This window comes from Myodes glareolus, chromosome 13 (assembly GCF_982192425.1).
Source record: "Myodes glareolus chromosome 13, mMyoGla1.1, whole genome shotgun sequence".
NCBI lineage: Eukaryota > Metazoa > Chordata > Mammalia > Rodentia > Cricetidae > Myodes > Myodes glareolus.
Window position 1 is genome coordinate 70,029,340 of NC_142038.1, and position 23,440 is coordinate 70,052,779.

Consider the following 23,440-nt stretch of genomic DNA (forward strand, 5'->3'; position numbering starts at 1 on the left):
ATCCATTATGTTAGCACAGGATGTTAGGATGCTGAAGGTGTGAGAGAAAGGGAAGTTGCTGTAGGCAATTCTATCACTACTACTTGTATTAAAAGAAAAGTGAGCATCTTCCTACCAAGGGGAGAAAACACTCGTTTTCATCCACAACACTAGAATTTCACAGCTTTGCTTCTTTCTTATGTCATTTCCCAAATTAGCTCTTGACTCCTAGGGCTGCACTGCAGTCTGACCCAAGCTGTATGCAAAACCGTCCGTGCAGCTACACCCTCTGTGTATGATGCGCAAATATGTCCACGGCTGTACAGGTGCATATACCCTACAGTTGGTTTTGTTTATAAACAGAACTTCATACTGTCAGCCTCACCAGGTAGGAAGGAAAAATGAAATGAAAAGCAGTTGGCGAATGAATAAAGAGCTGATCAATTACAAGTCATCACCAGATACGGAATGTCTAAAATAAATGATAATGCTATCAGTAGAAAAGAAAGTACTTAGAATAGAAACGACAGTAACTAAATAGCAGAGACCAGTGAGAACAATGTATTTTTGAAAACTGTGGATAATTCCAATCAAGAAAGAGATTCACTCCTCAGGCCAGTGAAGAGAATAAATGACAGAGGAATTCAAATTGATTAACTTGGTTCACAAGATAAGAAGTAGCCAGGATTGATGTCACACAGATGCATTCCTGGCACTCCAGAGGCTTGGACAGAAAGTTGTCATGTCCAAGCCAGCCTGGACAATATAAGAAGTTCCAGAACAGTGTAATTTGTGAGATTTTGTCTGAAAAATCAAAATAAATTTAAAATGAAAGTGGAAGAGGGGGAGAAAGAGAAGACTGGAAGTATAGATTGCAGCCCAGAGCCTAACAAAGCTTTGTGTTGAACTGCCTACCTCCCTGCTTAAATTAATGTTCTCTACCACTCCACCCCACTTTCTATATGTGCTTCTTTTACAAACAATACCAAGACTTCTTTCTCAAAGTTAAACAGATAAAATCTGCACTGGAGAAGTCCACTTTAAATGGCAAAATAAGTGGAATTTTGTCTTCTTGTTGAACGCTTGTCTCTGTTAAGTCCTGAAATTGAATCACTTCAAGAACACTGACTCTTGATGAGAAAAAAGATATGATAGTGATGGTAATCAAAAACACAGTCAATCCTAATAACAAACCAACATCGTACAATGTTGTTTATATCTTGAAATGGGCTATATATTAATCATACAGAACAATGTGTTTTGTCTTCTTAAGTTTGTCTGGTCTAGATCAGAAAGCTCGTGTTCAGGAATAGGAAGCAAACTAATAGAACTTACTTTCCTCAAGCCCCAATATCTGTACTCAGTCAAACTCACTCCCTTAATGTTATGCCACTATGGCCTGGGAAGACCTGTGTCTGAGATCCTTGGCCTGGGAACCACCTCTAAGAACAGAGCTCTTGAAAACAGCCTTCTGAGAGAAAGGATGAAAACCTGCTATGGTGTCCTGAGTGCAGAATAGGAGGAGACAGGAAGAAGTACAGGACCACGGTCAGCAGACTGTGAAGTCCCATTGCTCCGTCATTATCTTTACACATGATGGTGTAAGCATTTGAATTTTGAAAGCACAGATAAATGTGAGTGATGGGTTTTTACTTTCTCATTAAAATTGCCCTACTACCTTTTGAAAATCAGAACTAAGAAAGAATAAACTAAATTGAAAAGGATTCATTTGCTAAGAGGGACTCTACTATATAAATACAGATAAAATAACAATACTTCTTTTGATGTTTATGTTGATTTGTTTGGTTTTAGAAAGAGTGTCATGAAGTCCATACTGTCCTCAAACTCACTTTGTAGTCTAGAATGACCATGGACTTCTGATCTTTATACATACACTACCTGAGTGCTAGGATGGCAGCTAAGTGTTGCAACACAAGATTATGTGGTACTAGTGGTCAGAGCCATAGTTTCCAGGATGCTCGGCTAGGATCAAGTGCATGCAGTACTTGCAGAAGCCAGAAAACGGTATCATATTCTCTTGAACTTGGGTTACACATGGTTGTGAGCCACTATGTGGGTGCTGAGAAACAAACCTGGGTCCTCTGCAAGAGCAGTAAGTGCTCTTAACTGCTGAACCATCTCTCCAACCCCAATACTCAGTACCTATCAAATGGGAATGTTGCTAACCCAGAGTAGTTCTGATGCTTTCATGAAGAAGGAAGCAGAAAAGACTACAAACAATCAAAGTAATGCTAAGCAGAAAGAAAACAAAAGCAATGTTTGAGGAATCACAGTATGTGATTTCAAAGTGTAGATCAGAGGTATAGTAAGAAACACAGCCTGGTACTGTCATGGAAACAGACACATGGATCAGTACAGTAGAAGAGAGGACAGAAAATAAACTCACGAAGTTATAGTCAGGTAATTTTACACAATGACAGCAAAAACAAGCACCATAAAAAAATATATTCTTTAACAAATGATCCTGGGGAAATAGAAAAAAAAATCTGTTATCTCACCCCATCCTGCACTGAAATCAATGCAATGTGGGTCAAAGACCAAAGACAAACCTTATGGAGTGAAAATGCCCTAGGAAACCTGAGGAAATCTCACGGGTTATACTGCCAAGTGCATCGTAGTTTATCATTTCACAGGGTCTAAACTATTATGCTGACTAAATCTAAGAGGAACAATATACATTTCAATGCATATGCTTGCTTACTTGTTTCTTTCTCTGACAAAGTATATGTCTCACATTGTCATTTTCCTTTATACTTTAGAGCAGTATAAAAATCCCACACAGGCATCTGTTCTGCAAACACCATGCACATAAAAAAAAATGCACTAAGTCAATTATTTTGAAAACTTGACCTCTGGCTGGATTCCACAAATTTTCTCCTATCTCAGCAGAATTTGAAGGATTAGTTGATGGACTGTAGTTTCAGATATCACAAAGTCTGAGGAACAGAGAGAATAATAGTGGAAGAACAAATGCTTTCATTTTTCTTTTAAAAATTCTATAAATATGAAATATTATGAACTCTGTAAGACCCAGTATCCCAAGGTTGTCACCAAGAACTTCAAGAGGAAATTTCCTCTGTGATGATTGTCTTCTACTTTCTTTATGTTTACAACTACCAAGAAAAAGCATGATGTTCGGTGTCGGTCTGCTTAGCAGCCTGCACATTCAGATGCATTGACTTCAAGAAGACTGTTACTGAGGTTGTAATTTCCCACAGACTTCCTTTCCATTGACCATTAGGATCCCTGAAATTTGGACCATAGGTGATTACAACTCAGAACATCCATAAGAGTTAAGACATGCGTCTGGGTTGATTCATTTATGCTTTTAGAAGAAAACAGAATACAATGTAATTTATATTAAGGACAATAAATTTGCTTAGTGAACAATTCTAAAAGCTGAGACGTCTGAGATGGATATGTCACATTTGTTTGGCATCTTTATGCTTCATCACAGCATAGTTAAGTCATCACATGGGTAAAACAAAGAGGGAGATTGAACCTTTTTTTATAATCAACTGTAATCTCAGTAACAACCTAGTTCCATAGGATTGACTTTAATCCATCTGTGAGGGCATAAGGGCTAAGCCTTATGACCTAATCACTTCTAAAATGGTACATATCAACATTGTTTAACTGATGATTGAATTTCTAATATATAAACTGTGGTGGGGCACATTTAAACCATAGTGGTATCCCCATCCTTGTAATTAATTTAGCTTTTTATCTTACCCTTAACTAGGCAGCATTTCTTTTTGTCATGTTTAAGGGATGGGGAAAAAGTGACAAATAAGTAATCTGTAGAGCTTCTTGTATCTTGAAGTGTAAAGGGAAGAAAGTGATGGCCACTGGTTGTTCTTGAAGCTAATACATGGATGGTATAAAATAACCTTTCATTATTTATGGTTTGCCCAGTAGAGTCGTAGCCAGTCACTCCAGCAATGGAAACGAGGCTTCATATTTATATAAGCAATACTGTCCATGGACAGTAGGTAGCTAGCTAATGTCTACTTGGAATACACTATAAAGACCTGAATTGAATACTAATTAATCTTAGCTTTAATTTAAATAGATAAATGGATTGGGCAACACCGTACAAGTCAAATGAACTTTTGTCAACTTCTCTTACCTAAATTCACCAAGAGCCACTGGGAGGTCTTGAACAAAATATTTCTTTTAATTTATTTTTCTAATAATGTGTCACTTTATATTTTGAAGGACTTTTTTTTATTTCAGGGGGTTTGAGCGGTCTTTTTCCTCTGAGATTTTTGTTTTGTTTTTGAGATGTCTTGCTGTGCAGTAATTCACTGTATAGTCCAGGCTGGCCTTCAACTCTATCCTCTTTCTTCAGCCTTCAAATGACAGGATTACAGGTATGTAACGCTCACCATGTCACTAAGATCTCTGTGTATGGTCTCTAGCAAGCCACCACTGTAGACAGGTGAATCAGCTAGAAGATTATTTCACCCTTGAAACTGGACAAGGCTTCTTCAGTTTTGGAAAGACTTGGGCAACTTGACCCTCGATTTGACTTTTCTTCTCATTTCAGAGTTTTTCAATCCATGAGATTCCATTGTTTGTGATTGATTTACAGTTCATGAAAAACAAAAACACTCTGAATTCACACTCTGTTTTTCAAACCTTTAAGTAAGCTTCCCCTCTTTTTTCTGTGCGTGTCTCTGTCTCTGTCTCGGTGTGTGTGTGTGTGTGTGTGTGTGTGTGTGTGTGTGTGTGTGTGTACATATATGTTACGTGTGCATGTTGTACTGTGTACCTACCAATGCACATATGCAAAAACCAGAACTGGGGAGAACTTCGAGGGTCTTCCTTTACCACCATCCAAATATTTCCTGGAAGTTTCACATTGAAACATGAAGTTTGGCTTTTGGCTAAGTTTACTCAGCAGGGAACTCTTGGTATCTGCCTGTTCTTCCCTTCAAGGCTGGGGTTCCAGATGTGTGCATCCACTTCCAGCTTTGCATGTGGGTGCTTGATATTTAAATGCAATGATGATGCTTGCAAAGCAGACACGCATATCCTCTGTCATTCTCAAGCCCAAAGAGCATTTGCTTAGCAGATATCAATCTCATTTTTCTGTGTCCGTACAATAGGGACTTCTTACCATATTCTATCATAGTCCACATCTAAGTTTAAAGCAGTTGCTAATGTCTTTTTTAATGATCAGCATGTGGTTATAATTAAAGTGATAATATTCTTCATTCCATGTACAAATTATTTTTCATTCTGGGGAAGAACATTGATTGCTCTCAGAAAGTACAGGCTATTACTTCCCATTTCTCAGAGCACGTGTGGAAAGAAGAAACAGAGGCTACGAGAAAATATCTTCAAGAACTCCAGCTGGAAGAGTCATATTTTTCAGAGTATGACTTTCCAGACCATCTTCAGATCTGTCCTCAATATATGTACAGTTGCACTTCAATCAGCTCCGAGTTTATTCTGTATGATAAATCTAATGTCTCAGGAAATGTCTTCTCCCTTTCAAAGAAAGTCAAATAAAAACATGTAATTATCGTTCGTCATTTAGTTATTATTAGCCATTTAGTTTGTAAATTCTATTAAATACTTTTATTGTTTTAGCTTATCTAAAGCATTTTACACCTGCATTTGTGCAGCAAAAAGACTACTGCGTTCTCCTGCAAGGCTGCTTTAGGTAGTTGGAAAATACAAAGCCAAACAGCATCTTGCACAACCTACAAATCATTGGCATATACAAAATGTGCTGTTTATGTCCCCAAATCTTTATCTCTTATAGAGCCTGATTATCAGGACAGAGGCCACTCCACACAACTATGTGTGACCTGACGAAGGGCTTGTATCTATTTAGAGAATCTGAGTTCATAAGGAAAGAGGAAGTTGTTTCTCTTCTTTGAAATATCTTTGAAGGTTTCACTCCTGAGGAACATCTAAGCTATAAATATCTTGCCTCTATGGGTCCACCTGCCCCCAACACAATTCTTTTCTTCCTAAATATACTTATCTCTGAAAGCCCTCCCTTCTTCATAATGCCCCAGATTCTGCCAAACAGAGTTGCATTTTGTTAACAATAATGCCCTTTTAAAAGTCAAATACCTTTGAGTATATTTACCATTTGGCTAATATTCCCCATGGTATCCTGGAGAAATTAAAATTTTAATTTGTGGGGATAATGGGCTTATTCTTACAGTAGTTAAGCCAAAATTCAAAATGATGGTACTCAGAGTACAGTATATATGATATTAAATTTTTCATTTTCTTACAAATGTAAAATTGTTGCCACCATCCCACCAGACACTACAAATTCTAACTTGGTACCTTCATAGAATTTCCAAGAATCCAATCTGCATTCAAACAATTACCTCCAGGTTATTATGAAGAATGATGTAAATTGTAAATGGTGTCTCAAGAGATGCACATCCTACAAGGTGTGTGTGATCCATTTTCACAAGAGATTGAGTAACTTGAATATATAGTCATTGAGGCTGACGGGAAATCTGTAAAATGAAGATAGAGATGAATATTTGATGTCTTAGTCCCCAAGGCAGAGGTGACTCTAGAGATGTGTTGCTCTCATTGTTAATACAAAGTCAACTGACCGATAACTGGGCAGGATTTTTGGGAGGAAGAAGGGTGGAGTCAGTTGAGTCTGAGGAGATGCCCTGGGATATAGAGTGAGCAGGACGGGAAGTACACACATGAGGCGAAAGAGCCTCGGGGCAACACATAGATTAATAGAAATTGGTTATTTAAGTTATAAGAACTAGATAAAAACAAGCCTAAGCTTTTGGCCTAGCATTTATCATTAATATAAAGTCTCTGTGTAGATATTTGGGGAGCAGCTAGCAGGACAGAGCGGCTCCGAGTCTCGAGAAAAAACTCCACCTGCTTCCACCAGAGTTTCTCATTTCACCCAGAGATGAAGCAGCTCTGTCCTCCTTCCTTTGTCTCCTCTTCCCCTGCACCTTTCTCCTCCTCTTCTTCTCTTCTTCATTCTCTTCTTCCTTCTCTTTCTTCTTTTACTTTTACAAAATTCATGTATCTCTCAGACTAGTATCTAATTCACAGAGTGTAAATTCATATGAGAAAATTACTGTTCTCTATTTCTCTGAGGAATCTACTCATCATCTCTTACATTACATCAAAATCTTTGCAAATTACCAAGAATCCAACTTAACTCTTCCTAAAGATAAGAACTTTAAAAGTTATATTTCTTAATATAAAATCAATTAGAATCCAAGGAAAATGAAAAGTAGCAATATTGTCAATAATCAGCATATAAAACAATTATATTTTCCCATAAAGAAACTGCTTTGTGGGATTGGAGAGATGCCTCAGCAGTTCATAGCAGTGGCTACTCTTCCAGAGGATGCACATGGCAGCTCAAAACTGTCTGTAATTCTGTTTCCCGAAGACTAACACCCTCTTCTAGCCTCTGCTGTACCAGGTACACGTGGGCATAGGCTCACATGTAGACCCAGTGTCCATACAAGAGAAATGAAAAACAAGACAAACAACCAAATCTGTTCTTTAAAATTGTACCTAAGAATAAGAGTGCATTGAGGAACAGCTTCCACAGTCTAGACTTCCCTAAACATTGTAGCTATCTTATGAATATTTTAAATGAAATACTTGACATTTTCAGAATTCAATATGAACTCCTAATCAAAAAATCTGAGTGTTTTAAAGGAAGTTATGGATAAATTCTGGATGAATCAGTTGTTCAAGTCCATTAAGATAGACAAATTAAATGTCTTTATTCCTTTATTGTGAAAAATATGATCCTCAGACATGCAGATGTCTGGGAGCCTGTTAGAAATGCACATTCACAGATCACATCCCAGACTACTTAATCCAAATCTCCCTTTCAGTAAAGCACCAGTAACTGTGGTCACAAGAGAAGCATCATTTACTTCCCATTGAGAACTACAGCCGAGGAACCCTCAAACCCTGGATGCTGTGCATATGCTCCAAGTCAGTGATATGAAGTATTTGGGGTATGGAACATGCATAAGCATTATAACTTTAGAATTGTCTTCAGAAGCAAATTAGTTCGATGGATGTTGGTTTCTATTTAAAATTTAAAAGTCTTATATTTAGAATATCTCAGTTGTATATAACAAAACAAGTTCCTCAACTCCGTGGTTAATCTGTGGGTAGGTGAGAGCAGATACTCTTTCAACAGATAATATAACCAAGTACCAAACTAGTTGAGAGTTTCTATGTTCAAACGCTTATGATAATACAAAATGCAAGATTCTTCTCCTCAAAGGGCATTAGAGTATTAGCCATTCTCTATGCAATTAGAAAGTAAGCAACGCTGACCATTTATGCCGACTTATTTATTTATTACATATTTACTGTTTCAGTTAGGGTTACTTTGTGATGATAAAACACCACGATTAAACAACTTGGGGGATAAGAGTTTAATTGGTTTACACTTCATCACTGCTCACTATCTAAGGAAGTCAGGACAGGAACTCAAACAGGGCAGGAACCTGGAGGCAGGAGCTGATAAAGAAGCCATAGAGAGCTGCCACTTACTGGTTTGCTCTGCAAGGCTTGCTCAGCCTGCTTTCTTACAGAACAAGGACCACCACCCCAGGGGTGGCCACAGACACAATGGGCTTTGCTCTCCCGTGTCAATCACTAATTAAGAAAATGCCCCACATGTTTGCCTACATCACAGTCTTATATAGGCGTTATCTCAGCTGAGGTTCCCTCTCTTTGATGACACTAGTTTGTGTCAAATTGACATAAAATTAGCCACGACTGCAAACCCCTTGTCAACTTGTCAAACACATCACTATTAAGCCACGATATTCCCTTTTTGTTCATCTCCAAGATCACAATTTTATATAAAAAATCACAATATAAAGTATTTTAGAAACTTAAAGTGCTACACATTCTTACAAATTCAAACATTTTAAAACCAGTGTCTTTTTAAAAATCCAGTCTCTTATACTTAAAATTGAAAGTCTCTTGACTATTGGCTCCTTTAAAATAAAAAAGTTAAATACTTTCTTATTTCAAGAGGGAAGAACAAGATACAGTCACAATCTAAACAGAACCAAAGCAAACTTCAACAGTTTAAATAACTCAGTTTCCAATGGAACACACTCCCAATCTTCTGGGCTCCTTCAGGAGGGGCTTGGGTCACTTCTACAGCTCTGCCCCATGCGGCACACACAGTGCATCTTCCAGGCTTCAGCTGCCTCCAGTCCATTTTTGCCAAGTTCTTGGTGATCATGTTATAGTACTTTTAAGATTGGGTCCCTTGTGGCAACTCCGCTGTCCTTTCACCAATACCCTCTCCTAGGCTCTCTTCAGGCATGCTAACCCTGTATAAGGTACCAAGCCTCAACTTCTCTCCATGATCCCTTCTTGCCTTCAAAGTCAGTACCACCTGGGTGACATTTAACACCACCAAGTTGTTGGCTCCCAGCATGAGGTACAACCTTGGCCTCCTCTGGAGCACAACTTCTGTATGCTATCCAGGAGGAAACAATTCCCAGAAGACTTCACGATGCTGATGATTCTTCAGGCCAGTTGGCCAGCATCCATTGTCCAAGCAAAGCAATGTTTTTTCTTCAGTAGTTCTGGCCTCTTGTTAGCCGCAGCCTATTTTTCATCTCCAGCTGACCAGACTTCCCTGATTCCTCATACTAAAGGCCTGGGAGTGTCTTTTATTCTTTCTGAGACTTTATAAGCCAGGCTCCATTGTCTACACTTCTCTTAACGTTCTTCTAGCAATCCTCCCAAATGGTCAGGTCTGTCACAGCAATGCCCTACTATTCCTAGCATCAGTTTCTGCCTTAGTTCATTACTATTGCTGTGATTAAACATTATGATCCCAAAAAATGGGAGGAAAGGATTATCTTGATATACTCTTCCATATCGCTCTTTATCACTGAAGCAAATAAAGACAGGATCTCAAAAAAAAAAGCAGAAACCTTGAGGCAAGAACTGGTGCAGAGACCATAGAAGGGTACTTCTTACTGGCTTGCTCCACATGACTTGCTCAATCAGTTTTCTTATAGAACACAGGACCACCAGTCTAGGGGTGGTACCACCCACAGTGAGCTAGGTCCTACCCATCAATCACTAGCTAAGAAAACAAACACCGCACACGCTTACCTACACCCTCACCTTATGGAGTCATTTTCTCAAATGACTCTTTGACGCCACTAGTCTGCATCAAGTTTAGATAAAACTAGCCTGAGTACTTAGGTATTTTGATTGACTACTGAACCCAGAAGCAATTCTTTTTTAATTTCCTGACTCCCTTTTCAAACAATAAAGGAACCTTCAATAAAGGCATCTGTAAATTGTGAAAACACATGATATAAAAACAAAAAAATGAATAAAAATATCTATTCATAGTGATTTTAAAACTTTATATAGTTAATTCTGCTTGGCCATTTACTGTTTACAAGGTGAATTCTAGGAGCTGCAAATCGGGACTTGATTTCTCCTAAATTTGTGTTTTTAGCAGTTGGCAAAAGTACAAGCAATGAACTTTCCATGGATCAAAGACAGAAATGTTGTACTCTGGGGAACATTTCTTTTACTTTTTTCCTTATCTTGAGACACAGACAAGCAAATAAGCTAGAAAGTGCATGCAGCAAATCATTAAAACACAGAGAGTAGGTCAGTGATTACAACACTGTAAGTGCAATCAACCTAGAGCCTGTGTCTAATGAATTCATGGCGTGTGGCATGAAAAGCATGTGCTTATCCATCATAAAAAATCACACAATGCTGATGAGCCAATTTTTCTCATTTAAATTATTTTATCCTGAATTTACTAATTTTTAATTTCTAGTCTTGAATTATTCTGATTTATGACAAGTCTGAATTTCATATAACAGTTTTACAAATTTCGTCCATTATAATAATCTCTTTTCCAAAATCAGTATTTTATTATTGAACAGCATATCTTAGCTAGCCAACGTTTTATGGACAGAAGCAGGCCTGAAAGTTAGTATGCTAATTTTATCCATCCACTAGAGCTCGCTAATATAGAAGCTCTTAAAAAACACAAGGACTTGGGCTGTAGTTCATTTGGTAGATAGCTTGCTGAGAGTCAGGGCTCTCTAGAGGAACAAAATTGATAGAATGAAACTAAATATATAGAGGGGATTTATTACAGTGGTTTACAGGTTGTGGTCCTGCTTGTCCAAGGATGACTGTCTTCCTACCAGAAGTCCAAGAAACCAGTAGTTGTTCAGTCCATGAAGGTGAGTATCTCAGCTGGTTCCCAGTATACATTGGAATCCATAAGATGTAGCCTCTAAACCAGTGAAGCAAAAAACTAGCCAGCGAGTCGAGGGAAACAGGCAAACATCAAGTGTTTCCTTCTTCCATGCTCTAAAAGGTGTAGCCCAGATTTAAGATGGATTTTTCCACTTCAAGTGAGTCAATCAACAATAATACCTCACAGGTTACCCAACCTCTTGAATTTCAGTTATTTCCAAATGTAGTCAAGTTGACAACCAAGAATAGACAACACACTCAGCATTCCTGAATCTCTAGAGTCAATCCCAACATTATATATAAGCCAGATGTGGTGCTGTGAAACTGAATTTCCAGCACTCAGGAAGTGGAATCAGGAGGATTCACGGTATAATGTCATCCTTCAGTACAAAATTAGGTCAAAGCCAAACAGACTCAGTCTCAGAAACAAAAATCAACAATAAAACCCTCAAACACTCACGATTTAGAGGGCATAACTCAAAATTTTCATTTATGCCATATAAATATATATATTGTACTTTAGTTAATTGAAAAAAGATTTTCACTTGAGACTTTCACTAGAGATACTTTTAAACAAGTAATTATAATTTAGATTTATAGCAACATGCTTTTGTTGCTAGGCACTGGGAGCTTTGTTACCTTTGTAAGTGCAGATGCATACAAAAGGTACAGTGTGAGCAGCTTTCCTCAGTTGCCCAGAAACGTAACTATCAAAGGACTGCAGTGATAATGAAACTCAAGGCTCAAAGGACAGGACAAAGATTATTCCATATAATGTATTATGCATCAAAAGTTTCAAGCAGGCGAACTCCATGAGCCTTTCAGGCCATGACAACAGAGTTAGTGAAAAGAATATTAACTTTTAACTGATTTAAGATATGGAAAAAAAGAAACAACAGAAAGACCAAAAAGTAAGTAATTCTCTTTTCTCTCTCTCTCTCTCTCTCTCTCTCTCTCTCTCTCTCTCTCTCTCTGTCTCTTTCTCTCTGTCTCCCCTCTCTTCTCCTCTCCCCATTGCTTATGTACGTGTATATATGTCTTCCTTGCCCTCAAAGACCAACTCAACATCAAAATTCAATATATATATTCATTGTCATTCACCCAGATCTTTGCTCATCACACTGAGGCTACTTGAAACCAGCACTTACATGGTGACTTGGAGCCATCCGTAACTCTAGCTACAGTTCTCCTGGCCTCCATAGATGCTGAGCAAGTACGTATACACACATGCAGGCAAAACACTCATATACATAAAAATATTAAAAATAAGTCTTAAATTTTCACTATTCTGTATTCACAGAAGTAATTATAGCACTTGGGAGTGGGGCGATAAAGAAAAAGGAAGGAAGAAATGAAGAAAGGAAAGAAGGAAGGAAGAAAGGAAGGAAGGAAGGAAAGAAGGAAGGAAGAAAGGAAGGAAGGAAGAAAAGAAGGAAGGAAAGAAAAATTACACTGTCACTAAAACCAAAGGTTTTTTTAAAAAAAATGGAGATTTGCCAGTTTCTTTGTCTTATAACAATTTCTATCTGTCATTTCAGAAAAGGTTCATTGCGTCATTTACCAAGGAGAAGTATCTCTCCTTCTCGTATTCAGGCAATAAGGCTATGTTCTGACCTTTCAAGTCCTTTGTATTGATTTCTCTCAAGCCATATGTCCAGTGTCCAGAGGGAATATGCTGAGTTCCTTTGTGTTCCTTTGTTAGTAGTCTGAAAGAAATGCAACCAACATCTTCCTTCACGCTTATTAAGAGGTGAGGCATGTCCTGTGGAAAACTGACTAACAGTACTCTTACTGTCAGACATGGGGACAGAAATCAGTCAGATTCAATAGTAAGCAAACTACAGAATTTTCATGGATATTTTAATGTACTCATGCCAAAGAAATGGAAACACAGAAATGATTTCCAACTGTTATTTTCTCAAGAAGTGTATTACAACTTTCCCTATTTAATTTTTAAACCTGTGTAAGTGATTTAAGATGTGGACTTTTAAACACACACACAAAAATCTACTCTTTGCATATAAAAAAATTTGCTACGTTAAAAAAAAAGTTTCTAACGTAATTAAGCAATCACAGTGATTCTTTGGAGACACGTTGGTAATTATCCTTTGGTTCTGCAGGTTTTCCCACCAGACACAGGTTTCCGTTCATCTAAATTATTCTGAACTGAGAATGAATCTCATCATCAGGTTTATGTCACCGTGGGTGTGCACATGCTTCTGTTTACATAAAGGCTAAAGTGGCATTTATGAGAAAGGAAGCTGAAGAACAGCATCAGTTAACCTTTTTAAGAAAGGTAAAATCTTCTGACTATTGGTCAGGACATCAGCTCACTGTCCTACAACCTTTGTCCCCTGACATGGACTCCTGCCCACTCTGTTCCAGGGAAAGCAAAGCTGAACACTGCAGCCCATTAGTGCGCGGCCAGCATTCCCTGACACACAAGCAGTACTGCAAAAGAATCATATGAAAAAGTCATCAAAAATAGAAATAACTCACTCCTTTGTGTGATATCTACAAGACAGCATTTGGCATCAATCTGACACACCAAAATATTAGCCCTACACCTATTTCCTGACAGAAAACACAATTCAACATCCTATTGTGCATGTTTCAACAAACATTTGTAAGCTAGACCTGAAGTCACGCATTTCAACTAAATTATGTTTGAAATGGATTTCTTTATTTAGTTTGTAACAAATGCTTTCCAGATGAGAGTAAAACTCAAAAATAGAGGCTAGAATTTAGAACTGTTTGGTTGGATTATAGAATTTGTAGTCTAAGACAAAAATGAAGGCGAGATTTGCAAAAGACATAACAGTTCTCAGCCTCTGTTCCTTTGATAATGCTCGTTCTGAAGGCTGTGGGATTTCTGTCAAGTACTAAAGTTTCCAACTATTGCGATTCTTTTAGAAACCTATATAAATAAGAAACACAGAACCCTTTGTATAACAGAGCATAATGTTCAGAACAAAAGTATGTGGCTCGACCACTGCTGTCACCCATTGGATCCTGTCAATTACAAGACACATGCTACTATGCAAATGCACCGGACCCATCATTCTTCCTGGGACAACCATCCTCTGCAAAATCAGCCGCCTCTAGGGGCACAAGCACCACCTGCACCAACTGGAAAAAGAGGAGCCTCCGTGAACAGCACTCTCCAGCGACAGCCGCAGATCCCACAGGCACAACCACCACCTGCAACAGTTGGAAGAATAGATCCAGGCAAAAGTCACATCAGTTGTGGAACCAACCTCATAGGCACAAGTAAAGACCACACTAGCCAAAAGAACTGGACGGTATAATAATATACACATGCAAAACCTCAGCTGACAATCCTACTCGACCTGACAACCAGCCAATCACCAGAATCCTTGGCCATTCAGGCCAAAGACAATAAGGTAACAAAAGACCCGTCCAACAAAGACACAACAAGAATCAACACCTGTTCATATAACTATCCCAAACACAGATGGGTAATTGACAGGGTAAGAATACATTCAACAATGAAGAGAGCAATATGGCACCTCCAGAAACGAGTGGTTCTACAATAACAAGATTTGGACATCCCCATAGAGATGAAGCAGAATAACATGACCTTAAAAATAATTTTATGAAGATGATAGAGCCCCTTAGAAAAGAAATGAAAAATTCACTTAAAGAAATCAAGGAAAAGACAAACAAAAAATTGGAAGAAATCAAGAAGAAAACCAAGAAAAACAATCAATCATGTGAAAGAAACAGTTCAAGACTTGAAAATTGAAATAGAGGCAATAAAGAAAGCACAAACAGAGGGAATACTGGAAACAGAAATCTTGGTAAACAAACAGGGACTACAGATGCAATCATAACCAAAAGAATACAAAAGATGGAAGAGAGAATCTCAGTTATTGAAGACACAATAGAAGAAATAGATTCATCAATTGATGAAGACATTAAATCCAAAAAATTCTTAACACAAAACATCCAGGAAATCTGGGATACCATGAAAAGAACAAACATAAGAATAACAGGGATTAAAAAAAGAGACAAACTCCAGTTCAAAGGCACAGAAAATATATTCAAAAATCATAGAAGAAAATGTTCCCGATTTAAAGAAGTACATGCCTACGAGGAAGTAAGAAGTTTATAAGCCAGGCAGTGGTGGCACACACCCTTAATCCCAGCACTTTGGGATGCAGAGCCAAGCAGATCTCTGTGAGTTCAAGGCTAGTCTGGTCTACAAGAGTCGTTCTAGGACAGGCTCCAAAGCTACAGAGAAACCCTGTTTTGGAAAAAGAAAAAGAAGTTTACAGGACACCAAATATATAGAATAAAAAAGTTTCCTTGCCACATAATAATCAAAACACTAAACATACGAGGTAAAGAAAAAGCATTCAGTGTTGCAAAGGAAACATATCAAGTAAGATATAAAGCAGACCTATTAGAATTACACAAGATTTTTCAGTGGAGACTATGAAAGCCAGAAGGTCCTGGACAAATGTGCTGCAGACATTAATAGACAGTGGATGCCAGCCAAGACTACTATACCAAGCAAACCGTTCAATTACCATAGACAAAGAAAAAAAGATATTCTCTGACAAAACCAGATTTAAACACTACCTGTCCACAAATCCAGTCCTACAGAAAGCACTGGAAGGAAAAAATTGAACCCAAGGAAGTTAGTTGCACCCAAAAATCCACAGGAAATAAATAATCCCACACCAGCATACCACAAAGAAGGGAAACACACACACACATACTACCACCAAAAAGTAGCAGAAATTACCAATCACTGGTCATTAATACTCTGTAATATCAGTGGACTTAGTTTACCTATCATAAGATATAGGCTAGTAGAATAGATATGCAAAAAGGATCCATCCTTCTGCTGCATACAAGAAAAACACCTCAACATCAAAGACAGAGTAAAAAGTTGGGAAAGACTTTCTAATTAAATGGACCTAAGTAGCAATCCTAATACCTAAGAGAATATATATCAAATTAAAATTAATCAAAAGAGATGGAGAAGGACATGTCCTGTTCACCAAAGGAAAAATCCATCAGGATGAAGTCTCAATTCTGAACAGTTATACCTCAAATACAAGGGTTCCTACATATGTAAAAGAAATATTACTAAAGCTTAAATCACACATCAAACCCCACACATTAATAGTGGGAGACTTCAACACCCTACTCTCACCAATGGACAAGTCAGCCAATCAGAAATTTAAAAGAAAAATAAGGGAACTAACAGATGTTATGACTCAAATGGACTTAAGAGACATCTGTAGAAATTTCACCCAAAGACAAAAAAATATATCTTTATTTCAGCACCTCAGGGAATCTTCTCTAAAACTGACCACATACTCAGTCACAAAGCAAATCTCAACAGATTAAAAAAAAATGGAATAATCCCCTGTTTCTTATTTGATCACCATGGCTTAAACTTAGAATTCAGCAACAACACAAATTACACAAAGCCTCCAAACTCGTAGAAACTAAACAGTGCTCAACTGAATCACCAATGGGTCACAGAAGAAATAAGAAATTGAAGACTTCCTAGAATTCAAATGAAAATTGAATGTACAACATACCCAAAGTTATGGTTCACAATGAAAGCAGTGCTAGAAGGAAGTTTATAGCACTAAGTTCCTGCATAAAGAGTTTAGATAAATCTCACACTAGTGACTAAAAAGCACACCCGAAAGCAATGGAATAAAAAGAAGCAAACTCACCCAAGAGGACTAGACAGGAGGAAACAATCAAATTGAGGACTGAAATCAATAAAATAGAAACAAAAAGAGCAACAGAGAATCAATGAAACAAAGAGTTGGTTCCTTGATAAAAATAAATAAGGTAGACAAACCCTCCAAATTAACCAAAAGGCAGAGAGAGAATATCCAAATTAACAAAATCAGAAATGAGAAAGAGGAACATAACAGCAGACAGTGAGGAAATCCAGAAACTTATCAGGCCATATTTCAAAAACCTGCATACCACAAAATTGGAAAATCTAAAAGAAATGAACAAGTTTTTTTTTGATAGGTACCCACATACCAAAATTAAATCAAGAGCAGACAAACAATTTAAATAGACCTATAATCCCCAAGGAAATAGAAGCAGTCATTAAAAGTCTCCCAATCAAAAAAAGCCCAGGGTCAGATGTTTTCAGGACAGAATTCTACCAGAATTTCAAAGAAGAGATAATACCAATGCTCCTAAAAATGTTCCATACAATAGAAATAGAAGGAAAATTGCGAACTGCTTTTATGGGCTACAATTACACTGATACCCAAACCCGCAAAAATGCAAGAAAGAGAGAGAATTGCAACCTAATCTCCCTCATGAACACTGATGCAAAAAACTCAATAACATACTGGACAACAGAACCCAATAACATGTCAAGAACAAAAAACAAACAACAACAAAAAAAAATCCACCATGATCAAGAAGACTTCATTCTAGAGATTCAGGGATGGTTCAACATACGGAAATCTACCAATTTAATCTACCATATAAACAAACTGAAAGAAAAATGTGCATGGTCATCTCATTAGATGCTGAAAAAGCTTTCAAAAAAATCTAACACCCCTACATGATAAAGGTCTTGGAGAGATCAGGGATACAAGGAAATTGCCTAAACATAATAAAAGCAACACAGAGAAAGCCAACAGCCAATATCAAATTAAATAAAGAGAAATTCAAAGTGTTTCCTCTAAAATCGGGAATTCTCTACATATCAATTCACTAAAGTACTCAAAATCCTAGCTAGATCAAAAAGAAAACAAAAGGAGATTAAGGGGATACAAATTGGAATTCAAGAAGTCAAACTATCGCTATTTGCAGATGATAATGTAGTAAACATAAGTGACCCTAAAAATTCTACCAGAGACCTCCTACAACAGATAAACACCTTCAGTAATGTGATGGGATACAAGATTAAGTCAAAAAATTATTAGCCCTACTATATTCAAATGATAACCAGAACAAGAAAAAAAAATCAGGGAAACATTACTCTTTACAATAGTCACAAATTATCTTGGGGTAACTCTAACCAAGCAAGTGAAATACCTATATGGCAAGAACTCTAAGGATTTGAAGAAAGAAATTAAAAAGAATATGAGAAAAATGGAAAGATCTCCCACACTTTTGAATAGGTAGGATTAACATAGACAATATGGCAATCTTAACAAAAACAATCTACAGATTCAATGCAATCCAAATCAAAATCCCCACACAATTTGTCAGAATATTCAGAAGAAGAATATTCAACTTCATATGGAAAAACAAAAAACCCAGGATAGCTAAAACAGTCTTATACTATAAGGAAACTTCCAGAGGCATCAAGCTCTACAGTAATTAAACTGTAATTAAGCAGTAATTAAAAAAAAACTTGGTATTGGCATACAGACACATGGCTAATGGAATCTAATTAAAGACCCTGACAAAAATCCACACACCTAAAAATACCTGAAGCCAAAATTGTACAATGGAAAAAAGAAAACAGCAGCAAATGATGCTGACATTATTCGATGTCAACATGTGGAAAAATGCGAACAGATCCGCACCTATTCTCATACATAAAACTCAAGTCTTAGTGGATCAAAGACCTCAGCATAAAGCCGGGTACTCTGTACCTCACAGAAGAGAAAGTGGGAAGTAGCCTTGAACTCATTTGCATGAAAAGCTACTTTCTAAATATAGCACCAGCAGCACAGACGCTGAGATCAATAATTAATAAATGAGACCTTCTTAAATGGACAAGCTTATGTAAGGCAAAGGACACAACTGATAAAATAAAAGGCCACCTACAGAATGGGAAAAGATCTTCATCAACCCCACTTCTGACAGAGGGCTGATATCCAAAATATATAAAGAACTCAAGAAATTAGACATCAAACTACCAAATAATCCAATTTTTTAAAAAAAATGGGTACAGATCTAAACAAAGAATTCTCAACAGAGGAATTTCAAATGGTCAAAAGACATTTAAGGAGTTGCTCAACATCCTTAGTCATCAGGGAAAAGTAAATCAAAACAACTGAGTTGTTGTCTTAAATCTATCAGAATGGTTAAGATTATAAACACTGATGATAGCTTATTTTGGAGAGGGTGTGGAGTAAGGGGCATACTCAGCTACTGCTGGTGAGAGTACAAACTTGTACTGCCACTTTGGAAATTGGTATGGTGGTGTCTAAGAAAATTGGGTATCAATCTACCTCAATACCCAGTGATATCACTCTTCGGCATAAACCCAAAGAATGTTCTGCAAATACACTTGCTGAACTATGTCAATAGCAGCATTATTCATAATAGTCAGAAGCTAGAAACAACCTAGATGCCCCTCAACTAAAGAATGGATAAAGGAAATGTGGTATATCTACACAATGGAGTATTACTTAAAGATAAAAAACAATAACACCATGACATCAAGCAAATGGATGGAACTAGAAGAAAATCATCCTGGGTGAGTTTACTCAGACCCAGAAAGACAAACACAGTATGTACTCATTCGTAATTATCATATAATAGATATAAATCAAATAATAACCAGGCTATAATACACAGCCCTATAAAAACTAGGTAACATGGAGGCCCCTAAGAAGAATACATTGACTTCCTTGGGAAGGGGAAACAGATGAGATCTTCTCAGTAAACTGGGTTTGTGGGGATAGAAGGAAGGGGATGAAGTATGGGATCATGAGGGATCAGGATGATTAAGCTAAGGCAGGTATGGAGAAGGAGAGCAAAGAAAGAGATGTCTTGATAGAGGGGCCCAATATGGGCTTAGAGGAAAATCTTGCGCCAGGGAAACTCCCAGGAATCCACAGGGATAACCCCAGATAACACTGCTAGCAATAGTGGAGAGGGTGTCTAAACTGTTCTTTCCCTGTAATCAGACCAGTGATTACCCTAACTGTCATTAAGGAACCTTCATCCAGTTACTGATGGGAGCAGCTGCTGAGATCCACAGTCAAGCACTGAGCCAACTCCAAGAGTCCAGTTGAAGGGAGGAAGAAGGGATTATTTAAGCAAGGGGAGTCAAGATCATGATGGGGAAACACACAGAAATAGCTGACCCGAGCTAATGGGAAGTCACGGGATCTAAACACTCTAGACCAACAGCTCTGGAGCCTGCGTAGGACATAACTAGGCCTTTCTCATGTGGGTAACTGTTGTGTAGCTTGGTCTGTCTGTGTGGCACCTAGCAGTGGACCAGATCTGTCCCTGGTACATGAGCTGGCTTTTTGGAACCTATTCCCTATAGTGGGATGCCTTGCTCAGCCTTGATGCTGGGAAGAAGATACTGGTCCTGCCTCAACTTTACATGCCATGCTTTGTTGATTCCCTTGGAAGGCCTTACCCTGTCTGAGGAGTGCATGGGGGTTATAAAGGAAGTGGTCAGAGGAAACAGGACGGTAGGAGGGAGGGGAAATTGTGGTTTATATGTAAAATAAATTTTTAAAAAATAATTTTAAAAAAGAAAAGAAAAGAAAGTATGGACCTCTGCCCCCTAGCTGAATGTGCAGAGAACAATGAAGCAAGCCATGACCACTTCCAGTCTGCTCCCACGGTGTTCTATCTTCTAGAATTTCTTTCTCCTATATTGCCGGGTGCATAATCCTCTGCTTTTTACAGAGTAATAGGCATGTCTACTTTTGCTGGATTTTGTACCGGAGTAATTTTCAAATTCTAAATAACCCAATTTAAAAAAAATGGGGCACTGAACTAAACAAAGAATTCTCAACAGAAGAATTTCAAATGGCCAAAATATACTTAATGACATGTTCAACTTCCTTAGCTATCAGGGAAATACAAATCAATACAACTTTGAGATACCATCTTACACCTGTCAGAATGGCTAAAATCAAAAACACTAATGACAGCTTATGCTGGAGAGGATACTCACCCATTGCTGGTGGGAATGCAAACTTGTGAAACCACTTTGGAAATCAGTTTGACTGTTTCTCAGAAAATGGAATCAACCTACCTCAGGATCCAGCAATACCACTCTTGGGAATATACCAAACCAGTATATAGTATGCCAAACCATACTACAAAAGCATTTGTTCAACTATGTTCATAGCATCATTATTTGTAATAGCCAGAACCTGGAAACAACCTAGATGCCCCCCAATAGAAGATGAAGTGTGGCACATCTATACATTAGAGTACTACTCAGCAGTAAAAACCAATGACATCTTGAATTTTACATGCAAATGGTGGAAGTAGAAAACACTATCCTGATTGAGATAACCCAGATCCAAAGATATGAATATGAGATGTATTCACTCATTAGTGGACTCTAGCCATAAACAAAGACATTGAGCCTATAGTTCATGATCCTAGAGAAGCTAAGTATTAATGTGAACCCAAAGTAAAACATATATAGATCCTTCTGGAAATTGGAAGCAGACAAGATCACCAGGCAAAAGTTGGGAGCATGGAGGAAAGGGGACAGAGGGAAGGGGAGAGGGAAAGAGAGACGGGAGAAGGGGAGGGTTGGGGAGAACTTGGGGGAGTGGGATGGTTGAGATGAAGGAAGGACAGATATGGGAGTAGGGAAGGAGATATCTTAACTGAGGGAGCCATTTTGGGGTTGTCATGAGGCTTGGCTCTGGAGGGGTTCCCAGGAGTCCACGGGGATGACCCCAGCTAGGACCCTGGGAAGTAGAGGAGAGGGTGCCTGAACTGGCCTTGCCCCATAATCAGACTGATGACTATCTTGAATACCATCATACAACCTTTTTCTGGCAATGGATGGAGACAGAGAGAGAGAGAGACCCACACTGGAGCACTGGACTGATCTCCCAGGGTCCGGTTGAAGAGCTGAAGGAAGGAAAATATGAACAAGGAAGTCAGGACCACAAGGAGTTGGTTCACCCACTGAGACAGTGTGCCTGAGCTAATAGGAGCTCACCAAATCCAGCTGGACTGGGAATGAAAGAGCATGGGATCAAACTGGACCCTCTGAATGTGATTGACAGTTGGGGCAGACTGAGGGGCCAATGATAATGGCACTGGGATATGTCTCTACTGCATGTACTGACATTTTTGGGATCCTATTCTCTTTGGATGCTCACCTTCCTGGATGGAGGGGGCCTGGGTGGAGGGGGTATGGCCTTGGACTTTCCACAGGACAGGGTGCCTTGCCCTCTCTTAGGATTGGGGGAGGGACGGGGAGGATGTGGGGGGAAGTGGGAGGGAACTGGGAGGAGGGGAGGAAGTAGGAATTTTGATTGGTGTTATTTATAAAGTAATAAAAAAGAGGAAAAAAACAAAAACAAAACCAAGAAGCAATGCAGAACCAGAAAATAACTTTCTGCTCACATCTCTGTGACATGTGAGACCCTATCTCAATATAGTGCAGGTATGCTGCAATTTCTTTGTGTAGAGGCAAGGGAGCAAAAGTAATAGAATTTTTCTTTGAAAATAATCAGAATTTTAAGTGTCCACCTATAAGTTAAAAATTACCCGTTCCTCAATTTCCTGTTCCTTTGTATTTATACTTACTTTTCAAGCATATCAAGAGAGTAAGACCAAAGTTTGTAAAGTCCATGTTCCAGGCTTTGGCACATAGCAGGTGATTACTAGAAAGCTTATTACTGTTCAGATGATAAAGTAATCAATAGATGGTTCAGGCCTGTAGTCTAGCACCATAACAATGTCACACAAGATCTACATTCAAGAACATCAAAGAATACTAGTTAGATGATAAATAGACAGATGATAGGTAGGTAGGTGGATAGATAGACAGCAGATAGACAGACAGACAGACAGACACATAGATGAAGTACTTATACCAATTGCCTTATTTCACCATAGTTTTGCATACACATTGGAAGCTGGCAGACATAACTACAAAGTAAACCAGAACTAACCAGCCACTGTTACATAAGTCAGCAAGGATACACATGCTTTCTTTTTCCATTTCTAAGATATTTCCTTATGCATGGAAGAAGTTCCTTTAACAAATCTTATTAAAATAAATATTTTTAATTGTTCCACAATGTTCATATCGATACACACAGTCAATTCAAAGTATAATGAAGGCATTATATACATGCTAGGAAATAAATCACGTGCCTAAGACTATCTCTTCCCCCACTGTTCTTCCCTGTTTTCATTCCACTTCAGCTGAGAGCTTGCCTCTTCCCTCAAGCTCAGAGGGAAATGTCTTCCTTCTTTAAAACCCTCTGAAATT

The 23,440-nt window shown here is 38.1% G+C and overlaps 1 long non-coding RNA gene across 1 annotated transcript in view; it reads right to left on the bottom strand.

The window, feature by feature from the left end:
- LOC125409129 (uncharacterized) overlaps positions 1-23,440 on the bottom strand; it is a 134,125-nt gene that overhangs the window by 9,319 nt on the left and 101,366 nt on the right. The window contains exons 2-3 of the long non-coding RNA XR_007234695.3: positions 6,357-6,491; positions 4,130-5,496 (exon numbers count right to left, since the gene is read on the bottom strand). This is a non-coding gene — a long non-coding RNA (uncharacterized LOC125409129). The remainder of the gene's footprint in view (positions 1-4,129; positions 5,497-6,356; positions 6,492-23,440) is intronic.